The 14,276-nt window shown below is 34.3% G+C and overlaps 1 protein-coding gene and 1 pseudogene across 13 annotated transcripts in view; both read right to left on the bottom strand.

Moving 5' to 3' along the window:
• ANKS1B (ankyrin repeat and sterile alpha motif domain containing 1B) overlaps nt 1–14,276 on the bottom strand; it is a 1,063,758-nt gene that overhangs the window by 917,115 nt on the left and 132,367 nt on the right. The gene's annotated exons all lie outside the window — the stretch shown is intronic.
• Nucleotides 8,291–12,575, bottom strand: LOC128316473 (60S ribosomal protein L11-like; annotated as a pseudogene).

Genomic DNA, 14,276 nt, shown 5'->3' on the forward strand with positions numbered 1-14,276 from the left:
CCCTAACATACAAAGGTAGACACATAGGGTAGTAGCAGACCTGTCTACTGAAACTTGGCAGGCCAGAAAGGAATGGCAGGAAATCTTCAATATGATGAACAAAAAAAAAATATGCAGCCGAGAATCCTTTATCCAGCAAGTCTGTCATTCAGAATAGAAAAAGAGATAAAGGTTTTCCCAAACAAACAAAAACTGAAGGAATTCATCACCACTAAACCAGCCCTACAAGAGATCCTAAGGGGGACTCTGTGAGTGAAATGTTGCAAGGACCACAAAGTACCAGAGACACCACTACAAGCATGAAAACTACAGATATCACAATGACTCTAATCCCATATCTTTCGAAGATAAAAAGCTTCTGCACTGCAAAGGAAACAACCAACAAAACTAAAAGGCAACCAACAAAATGGGAAAAGATATTTGCAAACGACATATTGGACAAAGGACTAGTATCCAAAATCTATAAAGAACTCACCAAACTCCACACCCAAAAAACAAATAACCCAGTGAAGAAATGGGCAGAAAACATGAATAGACACTTCTCTAAAGAAGACATCCGGATGGCCAACAGGCACATGAAAAGATGCTCAACGTCGTTCCTCATCAGGGAAATACAAATCAAAACCACACTCAGATATCACCTCACGCCAGTCAGAGTGGCCAAAATGAACAAATCAGGAGACTATAGATGCTGGAGAGGATGTGGAGAAACGGGAACCCTCTTGCACTGTTGGTGGGAATGCAAATTGGTGCAGCAGTTCTGGAAAACAGTCTGGAGGTTCCTCAGAAAATTAAAAATAGATCTACCCTATGACCCAGCAATAACACTGCTAGGAATTTACCCAAGGGATACAAGAGTGCTGATGCATAGGAGTACTTGTACCCCAATGTTTATAGCAGCACTCTCAACAATAGCCAAATTATGGAAAGAGCCTAAATGTCCATCAACTGATGAATGGATAAAGAAGTTGTGGTTTATATATACAATGGAATACTACTTGGCAATGAGAAAGAATGAAATATGGCCTTTTATAGCAACATGGATGGAACTGGAGAGTGTTATACTAAGTGAAATAAGTCATACAGAGAAAGACAGATACCTTATGTTTTCACTCTTATGTGGATCCTGAGAAACTTAACAGAAGACCATGGGGGAGGGGAAAAGGGGAAAAAAGTTACAGAGAGGGACGGAAGTAAACCATAAGAGACTCTTAAAAACTGAGAATAAACTGAAGGTTGATGGGGGGGTGGGAGGGAGGGGAAAGTGGATGATGGGCATTGAGGAGGGCACCTATTGGGATGAGCACTGGGTGTTGTATGGAAACCAATTTGACAATAAATTTCATCTTAAAAAAAATCCCAGCAAGCTTGTTTTATAGGAATTGACTAGCTGATTTTATTATTTTCTTTTAATTTTTTTTTAACATTTATTTATTTTTGAGACAGAGAGAGACAGAGCATGAACGGGGAAGGGGCAGAGAGAGAGGGAGACACAGAATTGGAAGCAGGCTCCAGGCTCTGAGCCATCAGCCCAGAGCCTGACGCGGGGCTCGAACTCACAGACTGCGAGATCGTGACGTGAGCCGAAGTCGGACGCTCAACCAACTGAGCCACCCAGGCGCCCCATAGCTGATTTTAAAATTCATGTGGAAAGACAAAGGATCTCAACTAGCCAAAGCAATTTGGAAAAAGAAAAAAGTTGGAGACTTATACTACCTGATTACAAGCTATGATGAAATTATATAGTAAATGAGAGAGAGTATGATATTAAAGATAAATCAATGGAACAGAATGGAGAGACACAGAGTACATTTTCACCTGTACATATATGCAACTGACTTTTGACAAAAGCACTATGGTAATTGATTAAAGAAGGGGTAGTCCGATCAAAAAACTGGGCTGAAACAAATGGATATCCTTAGGCCAAAATAAATAGTTTGACCATACCTCACCACACCATATACAAAAATTAACTTAAAAATGAATCCTAGATCTAAAAACAGAACCTAAAACTATAGAACTTCTATAAGAAAATATATTGGAAAATTTTTGTCACCTTAGGTGAAGCAAAGATCTCTTGATATGACACCAAAATGACCTACACAAGAAAATTTGACAAATTAAAATTTCAACAGTTAAGAATTTCTGCTCTTCAAAGACACTGTTAAAGAGAATAAGAAGGAAATGAACTGAGAGAAAACATTTGCAAATCACATTTTCTGATATAGCCTTTGATCCAGACAAGAAACCCTAAAATATACGAACAAGAAAATCAACAACTTAAAAAAAATCAAAAGATTTGAAGCAGATACTACAACAAAGATATACAGATGGCAAGTATGAACATGAAAATGTGCTCAACATCATTTGTCTTTAGAGAAATGCAAATTAAAGTCATGAGATACTAGTTATATCTATTAGAATGGCCATGATTAAAAAGACTTCGCAAACCAATGTTGACAGGGATATAAATCAACTACAACTCTCACATACTGCAGGTAGCCACATAAAATAGTACAACAACTTTAGGAAACAATTTGGTAGTTTCTTAAAAAGTTAAATGTTTAACTCCAATACAATCAGTCACTCCACTCTAGTTATTTAGTCAAGAGAAATGACAGCATATGCTCATACCAAGATTTATATATAAATATTCCTAAAGTTTTATTTATAATATAGTCCAAAACTGAAACAATTCAAAGGTTCATTAACAGGTGAATGGAAGAGGTGCCTGGGTGGCTCAGTGGGTTAAGCGGTAGAATTCAGTTCAGGTCATGATCTTGCAGATTATGAGTTCCAGCCTGCGTCAGGCTCTGCACTGAAAGCTCAGAGCCTGGAGCTTACTTTGGATTCTATGTCTCCCTCTCTCTCTCACCCCCAGCCCCCACCACTCACTCTCTGTCTCTCAAAAATAAACATTAAAAAAATTAAAATTAAAAAAAACAGGTGAATGGATAAATAAATCATGATATATCCATACAATGGAATACTACTCAAAAATAAAAAGGAGTGGAATATTGAAATAACTAGCAGCATTGGTTGAAAATCTGTATCAATTAGATTCTCAGATTCCTTGCTCTTCTTGGAACAGCAGAATGAGAGATTTTATTCTCTGGAATGGATTAAACTCATGGTCTCTGAACTACCAGGTAACAGACAAAGTTGAGGAAAGGGATACCAGATAGCATGAGACAGAGAAATGAATATTTTTCACCCTCAATCATGAAAACATTTTTTCAGGAATATTTCTTGAATGATTTTATCTTTTCTTACATTTTTCAAATATCAACTTTATCTTATAGTAAATTCTTATATGTGGTGCTGGTCTATTTCTAGGGGTTTTCTTGTATTCATTGATTTCTCTATTTTGGCACTAGAATCATATTTTTTAGGACTGTTTATAATTAGTGGTACACAGATTCTCTCAGTGCTTGTTTCACAATTTTTTTCTTCAACTTCCTCTCGATGCCTATGACATAAAAGTACTAATATGAAGACTACAGATACAAAACTAGTTACTGTATAATTTTAGTACTATAAAAAAAAAGCAGATGAATGACCTTCAAAAAGGGAAAAACTAATTAAGATCCACCTACACCACAGAATATCAGCTACTAAAGTAAGTTAGTTTGATCTATATGTATTGACCTTGAAAGTTAACCAAAACATTTGTATGTAATTGAAGAATCACTAAATTCTAATCCTAAAACCAATATTGGACTGTATGTTAACTAGCTAGAATTTAAATAAAAATTTGGAAAGAAAAATAAATAAAGTTAACTAAAACATATTAAGTGAAAAAAGCAAACTTCAGAATATTGTGTGCCAATATCCTAAATGTTTTACATGTATTAACTGATTTATATCCATACAACTAAAAGACAGATGTTGTTATTATTCCCATTGTCTAAGATTTGCATTAACATAGAAAAAATGCATGCAAAAATACATCATTCACCTCTGAATTATTTGAAGAGTCAAAATTATCATGTTTTCCCTTCAAGGAAAAACAAAAAGACAATAAATTACAAGGGAAGAAAACACAGGTTTATTCAGATTGTGAAGTGACTTATAACATGTCAAGAAGCTTAGTCTTTATTCTGTAGGCAACCTGGATCTAAGAGCATTATCGGACAGATATCTTGTATCAGAAAGATACAAGATCAGTGTTTTAGAATGAGAGTTCTTGTGACATTTGGAAGGTGAACAAAGTACACAAATTAGTGGCAGAGAGTTAGGCTAGTATGTCTAGGGAAGGAGCAAAGAAATCTGAACTAATGGAGATATAGTAGTGGATAGAAAGAGGGAGGAAATTCAAATAGATATGTCTAAAATAAAACCTATGGGAGAAGGTATGCGTATGATACGATAAGAGAAAAATAATGAAGTTTCTCCCATGAATGAAATGCATGATGATGAGATATTTCCATTACAGAGAACTGCAAGGGCAGTGGTGTATTTTGGGGAAACCCAAGTTTCAGTTAAAGTTAACTAGAACACAATGTTGCTCAGGAATACCTCCAGCAAAGTAGGGAAAAGAAATAAGAAAATACTGTAAATTAACTCCATCTATTTCTAAAAATGTCCTGTATGTTATGAGACCTTATAAATGGTTAATAAGGAAGATACTGGTATTTATAACTGAAAAAAGATTCAGGGTCTATAGATTCCATGTACCTGTACCATCCTCAAGTTCCCCATTATCAGAAAAAAAAATTATGATAGTATGAAAAAAAATCTCTAGTGCATGTCTGCTTTCCTAAACAGAATGGATGTGAATGCAATCTTTTTTTTAAAGCAAGGAGGTTTAGCATGAGGATTTAGTATATATATAAATATATTTGACTGTACCTATTGACAGAGCCTATACGCACATACCCAGAGCACATGCACACATATCTGAAACACTATAAATAAGCCAGACCCAAAGCTTCCAACTAAAAACATATTTTAAATAATAAAACTTGATGTTTAAAAGCTCAAGCTTTGTGCTAATCTTCTACTTCACTCCAACATTTTGCACTGTGCTCCCCTTGTTTCTCAATAATAATCCTCAAATTTAAAGAGGGCCTATATTAACATAAATCTGTTTTACAAAGTGCAAGAGTTTCTAAGCAATTGTAAATGCTTGTTACATTCTTATTTCAAAAAAAAAAAGGGCAATGTATAGATCTTTGGTGTTAGTCTAATGTGCAGTCAATTCCTTCTCCTATATATACTTGTCAATATTTTAAATTCTGTATGTGGAGATTCTTGCCCAGGATGAATGTTCTGAGACAATCTGAGATCCCTAATTACCAAAGGTTTAATTTCCTTTGTTAAGTATCTGTACGAATGCAAAAAAAAAAAAAAAAATTGGATTAGTAGGTTTTAAAACAAACATAAAATAGGTTTCCTAGAGAATTTTCAAATAACCAGGACATTGTTTAGTCAGAATGTTTTATTCCCTAAGCTTTCACATATTAAAGAAGATTATTCCTAAATAAACTATAAGCCTGAATTTCTTGGGCCATTATATTCACAAGTATAGTAAATAAGATTTAGGCACAGCTACTCCACAAATTGATCATTACGCCCTCTACCCACCTATGGGAAATATCCACTAGCAACATAAGACTGTTACAGCTTTCCATGATTTTCATATATGACCCCTGACACTTGAAATCACTCCAGGGCTCCAGATACAGAAACTCATACAGAATGTGCATCAAATGCCTCAGGGAGGGTGTCAAAGTATGTAGGAATAGTATTCTATTGCATCAGATAATTTCATGCAATGCAAAACAAAGTCCCTCTTCTTTGAAATTTGTATCCGAATAGTTTGTTTCCATTTTTGGATGAACTGCAAAGACGTACACATGCTTTTGAGTGTAGTACCGTAAGTTAAATTCTCATCCCTATAGTGATGATGTAAGTTTATTATCATGAGCTTCTATTATCATTAGAAGTGTCTCATGTGGACCAAATGGATCTAGAATAATGTGAGTATACATGTAAATTTAAAGGTTTTAATAGCCACATTAAAAAAGCAAAAAGAGTGAAATTAGTTTTAATATATTTGATTTAATCTACTATATCCAAAATACTATCATTTAAACACATAATCAATACAAAATTATTGAGGTATTTTTAAATTCCTTCTGGTAATGTTTTCAACATCAGTGTTTATTTTATATTTATGGCACATTGCAATTAGGACTAGCCATATTACAAGTGCTTGATAGCCACATGTGGAAATTTTAAGATTAACTCTGATAATTTAAAATGCTTTCTAAAAGTAACTGAAAACACTGACTTTGTGATAAATAAATGCCTATTTGATTCAGTCACAGAAAATGTAACAATTTCTCATCTTCTAAGCAAAGCTATGCAATAGACCTACTACCTAGTCACAATGGAGACCATAAATGCACATTTTACATAAGTGAGTTTACATAGGAAACACTATAGCTAAAATTACACTAACCAAATATTTTCTAATGAATAATATGCACCCTGAATCACTTGATGCAAATTGCAATAACATATTCACACAGCAAACCAGAACTGGCCAACTGTGAGCAGAAATAACTCCTTGAGTTATAATCACACAATTTATGATCTCTCTACTATATATATAGTATATGCCACAAGACAGTATTTTAGAATATAAGAATCTGTAACCATACAGAGAACCACAGAGTTAAGAAAATATGAGAAGAAAACTAGAACATCTATTTCAACACAGTTTCAACTTTGTCACTGGGTCTCAGAGTATAAAACATTATTCTCCCACCCTCATCTTCTCTTCTATGAGTATAATTCTTGAAAATTAAACCAACTCACAAGGCAGATTAATCTTTCACTATTATGCAAACACTGATTTTGGTGGAAATTGTTCTTATTCTCATTCTCTTCTTAGGTAACAATATTTCCAAAGATACTGTGCTAGGCAGAACAATGGTATCCCAAAGATATCTACACCTTAATCCCTGGAGTATGTGAGTATGTTATGTTTCATGGCAAGGAGGATTTCAGGTTGCAGATGGAACTGTTAATCAGCTGACCTTATCCTGAATTTTTTTCCCCTTAAAAAACAGCATTGACAAGAACCACTGAAATAATGAGAGGATAATTCTTGTCGTACTGATGAATTTTATGGCCTGTCTGGTAGGGTTTCACCATTTGGTATGACCTTTGCTGTTGGATTCTCATGGATATCTTTTTGCCACATTAAAAGAAGCTTTTGTTCTTTCAGTAATGAACAAAAAGACAATGAATAACATAATGGGTAGGGGCGCCTGGGTGGCTCAGTCAGTTGAGCATCTGACTTCAGCTCAGGTCATGATCTCACAGCTCATGGGTTCGAGCCCCGCATCAGGCTCTGTGCTGACAGCTTGGAGCCTGGAGCTTCGGATTCTTGTCTCCCTCTCTCTCTGCCCCTAACCCACTCGCGTTCTGTCTCTGTCTCTCTCAAAAATGAATAAACATTAAAAAAAAATTTTTTTAACATAATGAATAAAAACAGATTCATGATTCAAACTGTCAAAGTTCAAATGCTTGTTCCATCTCTAACTGCATGACCTTGGTAAGATTATGTAACCATGCTGTGCCTCAGTTTCCTTATCTATAAAATGAACATACCAGTACTAGCTACTTCATAGGGTTTTTAGGAAAGTTACATTAGACAGTCCATGTAAAGTGCTTGCTCAGTGCATGACACAGAGTAATCGTCATTATTTCTATAAAGAGTAATCCAGAATACTCTTATGGTTTGTTAAATTTATTTAGGATATAATCCAGGATGATTATATAGGTTTTCCCTTTTAATACATTAACATATTTATTCCTGGTAAGAATCATCTTTACACTCCTAGAATTAAATTTGTCTCCCTATGTGTGTGTGTGTATATATACATATACATATATATATGTATATATACATATATATATACATATACATATGTATATGTATATATACATATATATATATTTAATATGATACTGGATTGCTATTTGTAATTTAGGATTTTGCATCCTCATTCATATGTAAAATTGGTCTCCAGTTTTCTTATCTCATTTCAATTTTGATATGAGAGTTAGGTAAACTGAAGAGTTTTCTGTCTTTTTCTAATCAACCAACAGAAACTAAATTGTCGGTTACCTGAAAATTTAAAAGAACACACATGTAAAATAATCTAGTACTAGCACTTCTGTAGAGTAAATCCTTAAAATTTCCAATGTGTTTAATGGTTACTGATCTATCAATACAGTCAACCTTGACATGCATTAATTCCATAATTGACATTTTTTAAGAAGTTAATTATTTCCACTTATGTTTTCTTACTGAATAAAAACTACATATTTTTATATTTTTTATCTTCTATATTTGCAATTCTACCACCATTTTCATTCCTAATGTTCTGTATTATTTTTTCTTTCATATGCCTAGGTGGGTCTATTTTATTGTCATATTCAAAGATACAGTTAACTTGATTTTTTAAATTTTTTTAATGTTTATTTATTTTTGAGAGAGAGACAGAGCATGAGCAGGAGAAGGGCAGAGAGAGAGGGAGACACAGAATCGGAAACAGACTCCAGGCTTTGAGCTGTCAGCACAGAGCCTGATGTGGGGCTCAACCTCATGAGCCATGAGATCATGACCTGAGCTGAAGTTGGGCGCTTAACCGACTAAGCCACCCAGGCACCCCCAGTTAACTTGATTTTTATCAAACACCTACCAGATGAGTTATTTATTCATGTACTTGTTTACTAACATATTACCTTCTGTTCTTAACTATAACAATTCATCATACAATTATTGTTGTATTCTTTCTTCTAGCTCTTTAGTTGAATGCTTATTTTATTCTTTCCTATTTGAAAGCAAAAGCATAACAGGCTATCACTTTTCTACTGAGTAAGGTTTTGTCCACATCACTTAGGTTTTGACAAGTCATATTTTAATTTCAATTATTAGATATATACTTTATAAAATTCACTTTTGATTTCCTTTTCACCCTGAAAATTAGTGCTTGCTTTTAAATTTATAAGTGCTTAAATTTGTTGTCTCTTAATGATGTGTTTATAGTTTTACCACATTATAGTCAGAGAGAATAATTATTCAACTTCAAATTTCTTTAGATGTTCTTTAAAAACGAGTATGTAATTTTCTTCTGTTACATAAGCACTAAAAAGTATATTCTCTGTTCTTAAAGGTGAGATGTATATTTTTAAAACTACTAATTGCATAATTCATACCATCTATACCCTTAGCTTTTCTACTTCATCACAATCTAAGAAATGTTACCATACACAGTATATCACTGTGGTTGAACTTTTTTTTTCCACATTTCACTGAAAAGTTTTTACTGACGTTTTAGATAGAAATAGTAATTTATTTGCCAAGAAGGATGATCCCATCAGCCCATCATACTTCTGCTGGAACCAGTGCACGGCCTCCTCTTTGCTGAATCTATGTTTGGCCCCAATGCAGCCTGTCCTGAGCTTCTAGTCTGTGATGCTGAAACCTGGCCTACTCAGCACCACAAAGAAGTCCAGGCCATAGATACCAATTCTTGAGTCATATTTGATCCCCAGAGAGATGTGCTCCTGGATCCCAAAACCAAAGTTTCCAATACTGAAGAAGTTACTTTTTCTTAACGCCAATTCCCTCACCCTTAGACCTTTCTCCAGGATTTCTTCTGCCTTAGCCCCACAGACTATGAAGGATGGCAATCTTTTCCTTTCTCCTGATGCCAAGGGACCTAATAGTGCATCTAGGTTTGGAAAACACAGCGGTCTGTCTTGTAAACAGCTCCAGCACCTTAGCCACCAGGATCAGTCTCTCTCCACTCTCCCCCACACAGATGCTGAGGCAAAGCTTGCAGATGCAAAGTTCCTGCAAGGGGTTATCCTTTTCATCTTGACCCTGCACCATGGTGTAGAACAGGAAGAGAAAGTCTGTGATTGAACTGTAACCAGTTCAATCTTTGTATTTCTAAATTTGCTTCATAAGTTTTGTTACATTTTTCAGTTAAGCAAAAGAATGATGTATCATCTTTATGGATTACATATTTTATTACCAAAAAATTACAGTTTAATGTTATATAATGCTCTTCATCTTGAATTTTGTTAGCTATTAATATTGCTACCTAAGCATTCTCTTTCTTTTCATTTAACTGGTATAGTGTTGACTATCCATTTTTTTCCTTCTATTTCTGTCATTTTATCTTGGCCACATCTCTTATAAACAGTCATAACTGCAGTTGGCTTTTTTTGGTCTACAATCTGAAAAGCTTTGTCTTTTAATGTGTTCACATTTGGTATTATTCCTGTGACTGAATTTTACATAGTCATTATTATCCTTTCCTGTTCTTTGTACTCTTTCTTTAGTTTTTGTAATCAAGCTTTTTTCATTTCTTTATTCCTTTCTCAAAACTTTTCCTTAACATTTTATTTCTATTATTAGTCCTTTTGTTTTTACAAATACATTAAACCTGTATTTCTTATTGATGTCAAGAATTAGGTTATAACTATATTCATCCTTAACAAAGCATAATTTGCATTTTTCTCTTCTTACTTTGACCCCAAAGTCTTGATCAAATAATGTGGAACTTTAATGCTACAGTATTATTTCCTCTTTATGACATTTCAGAAACATTTCTTAATAATTGTGTTATAAGTGACACCCATATTATCAACAGTGATTTAGGTTCACTGGTTTCATTGCAAGTACAGTTTCTTACAGATTCAGTAAGGTTATATGATATATGGTTGATATCTTTTGTAGCATTTATCCATTCATCTATCCATGGTCATTTGAGCTGCTTTAATCATTTGGCTATTATAAGTAATGCTGCAATAAACACAGCGGTGTATATATCTTTTCAAATTAGTGTTTTCATATTCTTTGGGTAAATAACCAGTAGTGGCATCACTGGATCATATACTTCTATTTTTAATTTTTTTAGGAACCTCCACACTGTTTTCCACAGTGGCTGCACCAGTTTGCATTCCCATCAACAACAGTACATAAAGGTCACTTTTTCTCTACATCCTCACCAACACTTGTTGTTTCTTGTGTTGTTCATGTTAGCCATTTTGACAGATGTGAGGTGATATGACATTGTAGTTTTGATCTGCATTTTCCTGATGATGAGTGATGCTGAGCATCTTTTCATGTGTCTGTTGGCCATTTCAATGGCCATTTCTCTGGAGAAATTTCTGTTTGTGTTTTCTGCCCATTTTTAATTAGATTATTTGGGGGGGGTGTTAAGCTGTATCAGTGCTTTAAATATTTGAGCAAATAAGCCTTTATTGGATATGTCAGTTTCAAATTTTTTCCCAGTTTTAATTCTGTTGATTGTTTCCTTTGCTGTAGAAGCTTTTTACTTTGATGTAGTCCCAATAGTTTATTTTTGCTTTTGTTTCCCTTGCCTCAAGAGACATATCTAGAAATATGTTGCTATGGCCAATGTCAGAAAAATTACTGCCTGTGCTCTCTTCTAGAATTTTTATTGTTTCATGTCTCACATTTAGGTCTTGAATTCATTTTGAGTTTATTTTTCTGTATGGTGTAAGAAAGTGATAGAAAGTGATCCAGTTTCATTAGTTTGCATGTAGCTGTCCAGTTTTCCCAGCACAATTTGTTGAAGAGACTTTTTCCCACTGCATATTTTTGTCTTGTTGAAGATTAACTGACCATCTAATCATGATTTTAGGATTTTCTATTCTGTTCTACTGATCTATGTGTCTATTTTTGTGCCAGTACCATACTGCTTTGATCACTACAGCTTTGTAGTATATCTTAAAATCTGGGATTGTGATTTCTCCAGCTTTGCTTTTATTTTTCAAGATTGCTTTGGCTTTTCGGGGTCTTTTGTGGCTCCATATCCACTGTAGGACTGTTTGTTCTAGATCTGTGAAAAATGCTGTTGGGGTTTTGATAGGGATTGCATTAAATATGTAGACTGCTTAATCCTATGGAACAAGAAGCTGCCACTTAGTAGGGCCTAGTAAAGGGGTTTTCTTTTCTACTCCCTCCCCTCAATATAAAAATATAGATTAAAAAATACCATTTATCTTGGAATTATTTTTATAAACTCTTTCTTTTCTCTAAAATTTATCTTAAGTCCCCTACTAACTTGAAAGTCCCATCTTCATGCTATAGCATTTATTTTAAATGTATAACTTCAAAGTAAACCAAATTCTCTATCATCTAACTCAAATTTTCAATACACAAAAGACATCAATAATTCTAGGTTTTTATAAATAGGTATTTTTGTGCTGCCAGCACAGAGCCCTGCACCAGGCTTGAACTCACAAAACCCTGAGATCATGACCTGAGCCAAAACCAGGAATCAGATGCTTCACTGACTGAGCCACTCCTTTGTCTTCCTTTTTAAATCCTTACAAAATAGTGGAAGCATTTTACAATCCTAAGCAGAAATATCCTAATTATGTTAAGTGACTCAAGGGATAGAATTCAGTTTGTATGAATAGATTAAATGTGTTTGATTGCTCTTTTTCAGTGAAGATTGTGTTGTCAAGTTCAAAACTGATAGCTTTATTTGCTTTTGACAAATACATATGGGGAAAATTCTTCTTAGCTAGCTCAATATACTCTAAATCAGCCACAAATATAAATACTAGATCAAGTTTCCCACAACTAAAAGAAATAAAAAAAACCTGATAAAAATCCAATCAAAATTAAACAGTACAAAAGATCTGATAATATGCTCTTCTGTTCTAGTTCTTTTTTGTTTGACTTTCCATAAAAATCTGTACTAATGAAACATCTACATTTTCTCTCTAAGTATAAATTTTAGTTTTCCATGACAACAACTACATATTCTGACTGAGTAGCTGCTTTCCACCTCTACATTTTCCAGCTCCAGAAACTAGTCCCGTATGGAACTAAACTGGATTTTTTTATCTTGATCATCTGATACCCCAGGAATCATCAGAATACAGAAAACTAGTATGTTGGCTTGGTCTTCAGTGTTAGAAACAGAGAAAACAAGTTGAGGAAAGTCTCAACAATAACATGTTCAGGGAAGTCTTATCTAAAATATGTATTCAGAAGATTAGATGCCCTTTTCTGGCATTTAACCCCCTCTAGTTCAACTTTTCCAAATTAAGTTTTCTGCCTTCACCCTACCCCCACTTGATACCATGATGAAATCAGGACATAAGTAAAACATCCCAAGTATTAATATATCTACTATTCCATCCCACAAAACTAGTTACACTAAACAAGGAGGAGATACTAAAAATCTAAATAAGGAATTTTTTTAACCTTCAGAATTTAGAAGAACATTGTATCATGATATCCTTGGATCAATATTTAAGCAAAACCATTCAGTAAGTTGAAAGGGGTGAAACGCTCTTTCTAAAGAGGTCACAAGGAAGTAAATAATAGGATCAATGACAATATTAATAATGCACTATCTCTTATAACAAAACATGTTACTAAAACAGACAGGGTAAAAGGTATACAGTTATGATAATAACATTTCACTACCAGTCCTTCATAGAGAAAATCTTTTGCAAGACCATGTGACATATTTATTCAGCCTGTATCAAGGAATATAGTAGTGGTTTTCAAACTGTGTTCTTCAGAATCTCTCAGGGATCTCAGTAAAAGAGGCTCACATCCTGGGGTATTATTCTTCATTCACATTGCCATCTTCTTCATTCACTTATGCATACAATAAATACTAAATAAACTGCCTATTCCATGCATATACTGTGGTTAACCAGTACCTTCTAAGATCACACCTGTGAATACAAAAGAAATAATCCCTGCCCTCAGGTAGCTCAATCAAGAAGTCAAACATCAAGAGGGGCACCTGGGTGGCTCAGTCGGTTAAGCGTCTGACTCTCAGTTTCAGCTCAGGTCATGATCTCACAGTTTTGTGGGTTCAAGCCCCACACTGGGCTCTGCATTGGCAGTGTGGAGCCTGCTTGGGAATCCCTCTCTCTCTGTCCCTCCCCTCCTCACATTTTCACTGTCTCTCTCAAAATAAAAACCTTAAAAAATTTTAAAAAAATTCAAACATCAAGCAAATAATCAAATAATTAATGGCCATAGAAACAAACTCTATAAAAGAGAGTTCTACAAAAGCATATTACACAAAGTTTTTGGTGAGTTTTAAACATCTTATGAGTTTTCTCTTTGATTTTAGGTAAAGGATTATCGACTCCCAAGACACCTAAATAATAAAAGATAACCTGGCATTTCTGGTGGCAATTACCAAATCTAAACTCTGATGCCCGACTTTATCATGACCCTGATT

Source organism: Acinonyx jubatus, chromosome B4 (assembly GCF_027475565.1).
Source record: "Acinonyx jubatus isolate Ajub_Pintada_27869175 chromosome B4, VMU_Ajub_asm_v1.0, whole genome shotgun sequence".
Taxonomy (NCBI): Eukaryota; Metazoa; Chordata; class Mammalia; order Carnivora; family Felidae; genus Acinonyx; species Acinonyx jubatus.